Here is a 9,910-nt window from a genome sequence, read left to right as displayed (position 1 = left end):
TGCGAGTTCGACCCACAATAGCAGTGTTTTGAAAAAAAAAAATTCTCCGAAATAGTTGGGCAGATAGGTAGATTTTTTGGTGATGAGCTGGCAAGATTCTTTTGTAGTATTGTATAAGCGGTCATGTACGTCTCATTAGTTGTTAAAAAAAAAACACACAATATGATTCAATCAAGGGGGGTGAATCCACAAAGTGGCTATTCATTGTTAGAGTTTTAATGTTATCATACGAATAAAAAATTAGCCTAACAAAATTAGTAAATGTGATTTTGGCACTACATTTTTAGCTAATGGTACTATATTTTTAATTTTGTTTTCTCACATAATCAAGACACAAAAGTAAAATATCAAAGGCTAAAATTCGAGTGTCATAATTATTTTTCTATAAAAAATTGAACTAATTAAAGTAGTCAAATTATAAAAAGGAATACGTGGGGTCCTGATTGTAGGTATAAAAATTGATGACCTAATCAAACTATAGTCCAAAATCAAGTCAGTAGGTGGGGACCAAAATAGTCGTAAATCGTATCGGTTGTTTTCGGTGCTTTAAATGTATTGGTTGAGACTTGAGAGTTGATCTAAAGTGTGTGGTTGTACTGCTTTAAATGTATTACAGTAATTGTGTGGATGTATATATATTGTCTTGTATGGACGTGAAAGAGAGTTTGTAATCAGTGTGCTTTTATCAATATACTCCATTTTGTTGGAGTATTTTGTTTGTGAATCTCCTCCTCCCATCAAATCAAATAACAGAACAAAAAACGTGAACTCGGGCCCTGTTTTCACTAACCAAAACTATTAAAAATTTAAGGCATTTTACACTCTCGTTTCCATTTTGGAAAATAATAATTCGCGGCTTATTTACTTTTTTGGTCTCCAAAGTATTTTCGTCGTGTCACTTTGGTCCCCAATATTCCAATTGTAAACATTGCATCCCCAACGTATCAATTTTGTGTTTAAATGGTCCCTGCAGGTCACGGCGTTCATTTCCTCCTTCAAAATGAAGGGCAAACTTGGTATTTCACCACCCCATAGCTTTATTTTCTTTTTGGTCCCCAAAGTATTTCCGCCGTGCCATTTTGGTCCCCAAAGTATTTCCACCGTGCCATTTTGGTCCCCGATGTACCAATTGTAAACTTCGTATTTCCCCAGCTCCTGCACCACCCCTTCCATCTTATGTTACATGGAGACAGGTGCACATATCGGGTGCAAGTGCATATCTAAGGGTCAGATACCTAAAATTCAAAAATTGGGAATACGTGGATATCTAGATTTAGACACATGTGCAGAGATACGTTAAATAACTTTTTTTTGAAATATTTTTTTATATTTGTAAATTTCCATAACAAGATAGATAATTTATGTATGAAAAATCCAAAATACATTTTATTCCTTTGTTTTGTCATCAAAGTATAATAAAAGCCCATCAAAAGGCTAATGAAGGCCTATTTATTTTACAGGATTGATACGCCCACCACATTTTTGTCCACCGCATGTCATGTGTGACCCACTTTCGAGCCCCACAAAAATACAGAAAAATAAGTACTTATTTTTTAAAAAGGTAATTTCAAACTCAAAAATAATGTGTTTACATAAATAATTTTTGTAGCAATATGAATCTTGTTTGATAGATCTCATTGAGATCTTTTGAACGATGCAAAAAACAAAAAAAACAAAAAATTATTTTTTATTTACATTATTTTTAAATTTAAAAATATGAAACAAGTTGCTTAGTTTTTTAAGAAGGTTTGTGGAGCGAGGGCCAAAACCCAACAATACAACCCCAAATAAATAAAACAAGTCCTAAAGCCCACAAATAAAATAAACCCTAATTGAAAAGGAGGAAAAAAAACAGCGCAGTAGAAGAACGTCGTTCTGCAACGACTGCGGCGAGTTTTTTTTTTTTTTGCCGGGTCCCGTACGTATCCCGCACTTGTGTTGTGTCGTGTTGATAGGAGTACTTCGTCAAAACTCGCAGATCTGTGTATCGTAGTCTCCACCACCCCTTACCTCCGCATCAGTCCTTCCACCACTCCTGACTGGCAATTGGTATAATATTAGGGACCAAAATGGCACGGAGGAAATACTTTGGGGACCAAAGTGGCACGGCGGAAATACTTTGGGAACAAAAAAAGAAAATAAAGCTATGGGGGTGGTGAAATACCAAATTTACCCTTCATTTTGACGGAGGGAATGAACGGCGTGACCTCCAGGGACCATTTAAACATAAAATTGATACATTGGGGATGTAATATTTACAATTGGAATATTGGGGACCAAAGTGGCATGATGAAAATATTTTGGGGACCAAAAAAGTAAATAAGCCGTAATTCGCATAAGTAACTTCCAATGCATGTTATTTTGAACTGCAAAAAGAAAGGAAATTGTTAATCTTCGAAAGAGATTACAAAATTCTAAAGAGTTAAAGGCACGACGGTATCACAACAAAAGAAAGCATCACAATTATGTTGCCATCCAAACAAATAACAGTATATCATATGCCATATCGTTTTCTAAGAAAGCAAAACCCCATCAAGGATCCTAAAGATACAGGAAACACCATCGAGGCATGTCTTTCTTGGATTGATGAAGAAAAAAGAAGTATGTTTTCCTACAATAAATTGCTTTTGGTCAAAAACTTTAAAAAGATTTTATAGTGTTTTGGAAAATCTGCCTGAGAGTACATGAGAAATATGATTAGATGAAGGGATCATTTTTGTTTCTATTGATGAACGTATTACACTTGAGTAAAGTAGTGATTCTTCATTTAATTTTGCTCTTTTCCCCTTTTCTAAATACAAGAATTTGTTTCGAAAATTTCTGTACTTGCTTTGGGATGACAAGAACCTTTTTTCTCAACAATGCAAAAACTATGCCATCAATGACTTCAAAGCAAGCTACAAGTGCCGAAATATTTTATGCCCAAACCAAGTCTCATAAAAATTCTCTATCTTTTTTTTTCCTTTTCTTTTATAACCAGATGCCAGGGTCAATTTACTCGCATCTCAACTAATCTTGTAAGACCATAAACCCTCCGTCCACTAAAGCAGGGACTCCACTTGAAGTCAAAGAAAATGCTCCTGGACCGGCCCCAAGAGAGGTAATAGCTCCGGAGAGATTTCGAACATGAGACTTTAGACTTTAACCACTTGGAGTTAAATTGTCTATCTTCAAAGCAACGTTTATTTTTTTAAGCCATAAGACTAGATATCTCAATGAGGCATGTCTAATTGAATATTCAGGCAAGTCGCAGCATCAAGGACTGCATTTTCCAATTGTTGTAGTTTCCTTCAGAAAATAAGGAAAATTCTAAAATCAGCCCAATGGGCTGACAATAATGAGTGTGTGAATGTGTATTAAAGGGTGTATAAAATACAAAAAAAACACGTATTTTTCTTGTCTTTTAGTGTGTTTATTCTCTGCTCAGTGGGTAGACAATAACAAGACCGTTTTATGAATTTTTTACAATTTTTTTGGGTGATATTCGGGGATTCAGAATAAGGAGAATTGGTGAATAGATCAGGGATTGGTTGAAGCACTAGATCCTGATTTGTGAAAACAGAAAGGAAAGGGAATTGAAGCCCTAGATTTGATGACTTGAATACAGTACGTATGTACAAGTTCTCTCTCTCTCTCTCTCTCTCTCTCTCTCTCTCTTAATATAGAGAGAGATCTGAGTGAAAGCTTCGGTCTTTGAGATATTGTTCTCATCTTTCTTTTTGCTAGTATGCAAAACAGTTTGTTAAAAAGAGGGTAGAATTTGGTCTTCAAAAACCTTTTCTGAGTTTTCGATACTGGAGCAGTTATTGTGTCACGATTAGAATAAGTTATAGCAGAGATGAGCTGGAACGGTTAGATTTCCAATTGGTAATAGGTGGAATAACCTCTAGAATATATGAATGAAGTCTGGGCGGCTTAGATGAGCGATGTGAGATTAAGTCTAACACTCCCCCTTACATATAGCCCGGATGCACGTGGAGGTACAAATTGAGGAAACTAGGAGATTTTGACTCGAGCGACCTCTCACGTGCAGCCCGGATGCACATGGAGGTATGAATTGATGAGTTGACTCAGGCGACGGAAACTTGACCACACGATATAAGGCCACCCAAGACCTAACTCTGATACCATGTTAAATTTTTTGGGGGGTTCCAACCTAAAACCAATTGGCGATAGGTGGAGTAGCCTCTAGATTTTATTAACTAAGCTTGGGTGGCTTAGATGAGCGATGTAGGACAAGTCTAACACTCCCCCTCACGTGTAGCCCGGATGCACGTGGAGGTACGAATTGAGGAAACCAGGAGATTTGACTCGGGTGACCCCTCACGTGCAGTCTGGATGCACGTGGAGGTATGAATTGATGAGTTGACTCGGACGACGGAGACAAGACCACTCGATTTAAGGCCACCCAAAACCTAGCTCTGATACCATGTTAAAACATCCAACTCCAAACCAATTAGCAAAAAGTGGAGATGCCGTCCAAACTCATATACTAGTTTTGGAGGAGATGTTTAACTAATGTGGGACAAATCTCAATACGATCCTAGCCCTTGATTTAGGAGAAGGTTTTGTGACTGAGTCTGATCAGCCGCAAAATGAACCAAACAGATTGGAAGCAAACTTGACAGGATCCGAGCCCGAATTTGATGTTACTAGGATTAGATGCTACTAGAAGTGAAATTGAGAATTAGATGCCTTGCTACTCTGACGTCTTTGGAGCTTTTCGTGTGGGACTATTGATATGAAGCAGTATTAGTATTGTCGGCCACTGCTTTGCGAAAGACTTTCTTTAAAGTTGCAACTTGCAAGGGGGACTCCTCCATTTCTTGGTCTACTATGGAATACAGTATGTGATATTTTTGGAGCTCATTTCCAAGTGGGCGGGGACCGCTTCCATCAGGTCGAGTCGTTTTGATATTGAGAGAAAAGACATTGACAAGGTACCACCGAGGTGAAGATAAAAAAAAAAGTACCACCGAGGTAGTAGCACAGTTGGCTAGATGGACTGGGCGAAAGTTCTGGTTCATCATGCGGTTGTTGGTTTGGACCACACCCCCTGCAGGGTGACGACGCTCGTGAACCAGATGTCGTGCGTGACCTTAACTTGTCTAGCTGGTGCCCAGGTAGTGATGTGTTGACGGTCTGTCCTTCCGGACAGTATCACAGCGGGTCGGGAGCCCTTATGATCACGCCCAAGGAGGAATTGAAATCTTATATAAGGATGAAAGTAAAACACATGAAAATGCAAGGACCAAATTGAAACCTATCTAAAAATATAAGGACGAAAATGAAACCTATCTATAACCTATCTCAATTTGTTGAATCCTTCCAGTTTTCCATAACCATCTTATCCTTCATTCAGACTTTTGCTTATTCTTTTACGATCCCTGAGTTTCCAGGCACATAGCACTTCCGCTCTGGTTGAGGCTGCCAGCCCAACCTATTTGTTTGAAGCTTTTCTAGGAAGCTTCTACTTGTTGAAGCTTTGTTTCTTATTGCGTTTATGCTCTTAGGCATTTGAAATTTGTTCATGTATCTTAGCGCATCTAAGAGGGGTGTGGTCCGTATGGAGGCAACATTCTGGGAGTGCACTACTTTTTTGATAGATTTCCTTCAGGCAATGTAATATTCTCATTATCTTGTCAAGGTTTCTTTCTCCTTGCGATGCCAGGCCCGGCCCAGAGATTTCCAAGACCCTAGGCGGTGTTTGAAAATGGGGCCTCCCATTTTTTAGTATATATATTAGTTGTTCAACAAAAGTAACAAACCTGATCGACCTGTAGCTCGGTGGCAAAACGGTTGTGCTTTCCCTTTAGTATAATGAAGTTGCGAGTTCGACCCAAAATAGTAGTGTTTTAAAATCTTTTTTGAACAGGTAGCAAAATTGTGGCATTAAAAAAAAACGGGGGATCAAACTCACGATCCCATGGTCTAACCGCGCATGACTTACTACTGTGGTACATTACCATACTTGTAAAATAGTCAACATATATAATATTTATTATATTCCACTGTTTTGGAGCCCTATTATTGGGCCCAAAATGAAAGATCCTAGGCGGTCTCCTAATGGACCCTGTGCAATGCCTCGTGACCTTTTCCGATCAAACAGCCGAAACAAATCCCGCAAGGCCGCAACACCGTTTAAGTAAACTGACAGTGTTCTTAACGGTAGCCTAAAGCTGCTGCTGCTGCTGCTCTCTCTCTCTCCACTCCACGTATAAACATGGGACATAGGGCTGTCCTCTTCCTAATCACTGCCATTCTATTGAAGCAGCTTCCTGAGGTTTTCCGTAATAATAAATGTCCCATTTACTTATTGAAAATGACGGTAGATCCCCTATAGTTTCAATGTTCATATCACCGACAACCCAATTAGCAATTATTCGACTAGATATGTGATGATTGAAATTAGTCAGAGGTGATTATCAGAGGACCATCGCCAATTCAAGCCATCCGACTGGACGAATCCAGATAAATTGGTTGTAGCCTCTGCTTTAGTTCCTCCATTTGAAGGAGGAGAAATAAAGGTCACATACTAATGCACAAAAAAGTACTAAAAACTAAATGTGGCAAATGAGCGGATTTGGACGGGTTGAAATGGATCGTGAGTTGAATGTGGGTGGATCGAATATGGGTCAATAGTAGGTGGGTTGAAACGGGTTGGGTTAAATATGGGTTAAATCAAACCCGACCCGGGTTGGGTTGATTCTTTGATAAGAATTCTTAAAAACATATTTTATTCAAATTAAAAACCTACTCCGATTATTATCGTATTTGGGTCAAATTTTGTGTTCAAAACTCTGTTCGATTATTCACGTACTTAACTTGGTTTTCCAAATCAATTGAGACAGAGTAACGCTGACATGATGTGAACAAATTTTCCGAAAACAAAGTTACGGAATTTCAGGAGTAAAACAAATCTTGTGTAAGGAATGGTTCTTCTATTGAACTCATTTTTAACTCATCTAAACCCATGTATATATGGGTTTATATGGGTTCAACTCATTATACAATATGGACGGGTTGGATTTGGTTATAAGTGGATAAATTTGTGCGGGTTAAAAAATATGAGTTGAAATTGCCACCTCTACTAAAAACCATCACAGCACAGAATAAAAGTAGAAACACTAATTGGGTCAAGCAAAACTAGCAAACCTTCTTAAACCTGATTTATAGTAATTCGCATAAGTAACTTCCAACGTACGTTATTTTGAACCACGAAAAGGAAGGAAATTATTAATCTTGGTAAGAGATTACAAAATTCAAAAGAGTTGAAGACACGGTGGTATCACAACAAAAGAAAGCATCACAATTATGTTGCCATCCAAACTCATGACAGTATATCATATGCCATATTGTATCCTAAGAGCATCCACAGTGGAATAAGTAAAACAAAAAATTGTTAAAATTAGCAATATTTGCTCAAAAAAATACTCATATTGGAATAACCAAACTTAACAACCTCTTAACAACTCATCAAATTTTAACTTTTAAATAATCAAAACTAGCAACCTTTTGTCAATAACCAAATTTAATGATTCCCACATTTTCTCAATCAAGTACATCCATCATTACACAAAAATCTTCTCTCCCTCTCACAACAATATTTTTCAAAAAATAATTATAAAAAACTATTCTTACTATTCTTTTCAGAAACTTTTTCTAAAAAAAAATAACCGTCTTTATATGAACTTTTTTTAAAAAAACTGTTTCTCCAATTTTTTTAAAACTATTTAAAAAAATGTATTTACACAAAACTGTTTTTTTTTCACATTTTTTTTCATAAACTATTTTTTTTATCCAACAGTTTTTAACGTAAACTCTTTTTTTCTTCCAAAAATGGTTTAATAAACTGTTTTTTTTTCAAGAACAAATATTTTTTTTATAAAAATAATTTTTAACATAAAATAGTTTTTCAAAAGATTTACGTGAAATGAAGGGAAAAAGTTTGGAGAAAACTCAGGGAAGAAAGCAATGGTCCCATACTCCCATTGGTTTTGATTATGAGCAAAAAATAACCAATATGAGACTTGACATTGCTAACTTTAGCAATCTCTAAATGAATAATTAAAATTTGATGTGGCATATTTTGATTATTCACTTTTGTTTATTCCACTGCGGATGCTCTAAGAAAGCAAAACCCCATCAAGGATCCTAAAGATTCAGCAAACACCATCAAGGCATGTCTTTCTTAGATTGATGAAGAAAAAAGAAGTATGTTTTCATACAATAAATTGCTTGTGGTCAAGAACTTTAAAAAGATTTTAAATTGTTTTTTGGAAGATCTGCCTTAGAGTACATGAGAAATATACTTACATGAAGGAATCATTTTTGTTTCTATTCATGAACGTATTACACTGAGTAAAGTAGTGATTCTTCATTTAATTTTGTTCTTTTTCCATTTTCTAAAGACAAAATATTCTGTGGAAACCGCCAACCCATTGGCCATGGTTGTCTCGAATAAGCCCTCCAGTGGAGGCAGCCCCTGTTCTCAAGTTGAAAGCTCCATCCGTATTTAATTTAGACCGGTTACTGCCAGGTGGAACCCAACCCACTAGGACGTCCCTTTTCTGAGTAATGGAATTTTGCTGGACCTTAAAGAACCATTCTGAAGCTTTACTCATGATTGTTTTGACAATCGGAGAGGGTTCCGAGAAATTCGAGTTAGAGTTATGCTCAAAGATGCATCTATTACGATAATTCCATATATGCCAAATGGCAAAGAGCAGGAAGATGATGTTGAAAGGGATACCCGAGTGGTGAGTACCCCTTAGCTTAACGCTGAGTTCGCCAAGATCCAATCGAAAGGATTATCCGAATGATTTGAAGAAGGGAACTGGGGGAGATTCCAAATGGCAAAAGCACGACTGTTTGTCATGTAACACATGACAAACAGTTTTTGTCTCGGAGGGACACCACACACAAAAGGGGCAGGTAGTGATATGGCGTAGAAAGAGGTTGCGGGAAGAGAGATGTTCTTGCGACGCAAGCCAAACGAAGTGTTGGATGTGGTAAGAACAAGGGAGACGCCATATCCATGTCCAATTGGTGCGCGGAGGGAGGATATTATGAGTAGGGAGAAGTGAGTGAGCGGACTTGCAGCTGAAATACCCATTAGCGGTGTTCCAGATAAGGGTGTCGGGGCTAGGATTGTACCACTGGAGTGGTTTTATGGATTATAGAAAGGATATCATCGGTTAAGGAAAAAGAAAGAGATCCAAGACTCCAAGCATTGTGGGACTGGGGCCAACACCCTCTAACTGTGAGGTTAGATTCATCGCGAGTGAGAGGATCAAAGATTTTGGATCGGGGAGTACCCTCACCCGTCCAATTATCAAACCAAAAGGAAGTGGAGATCCCATCACCTAACCGGATGCAAGTACCATTTTCAAACAAATCTTTACCTGTCTAGATACATGTTTACACCCGTTTTTGACACCCAGTTCTGAGTAAGCGTTGGGAGGCCATATAATTATCTTTTAATTAAATTTGGCCAAAAAGTAGAGATATATTGGATTAAAATTAACGGGCCAAAACAGTTTTAATTGGGCCCGGTTAATTTTGACTCAATTTGGTCATAAAATGAAATTATGGGCCATGGGTCATATCATTTTTTGGAGATCGAAGCTGGGCCCAATTAATTTTCATGTGATTTGATCACGGGCCATGGGAGTTGCGGGCCTTGAGTATAAAGACCCATGACTAAATGTGATCATTTTGATATTCTGGGACAATCCCATGAAAAGGGGGAACAAGTTGATGGGAGTATTAGCCACATGGCCATTTGACCTAGTCAAAATGGACCACTGCTTGTCAACTGCCCACGGGAAAAGAAAGGGAAATGGCCCACTAAATGCTCAACTGCCCATGATCTGAAATTAACCTATGGGTAATTGTTATTTACTTCTAG

This window comes from Rhododendron vialii, chromosome 3a (genome assembly GCF_030253575.1).
Source record: "Rhododendron vialii isolate Sample 1 chromosome 3a, ASM3025357v1".
Classification (NCBI taxonomy): domain Eukaryota; kingdom Viridiplantae; phylum Streptophyta; class Magnoliopsida; order Ericales; family Ericaceae; genus Rhododendron; species Rhododendron vialii.
This window is presented reverse-complemented; position numbering follows the sequence as displayed.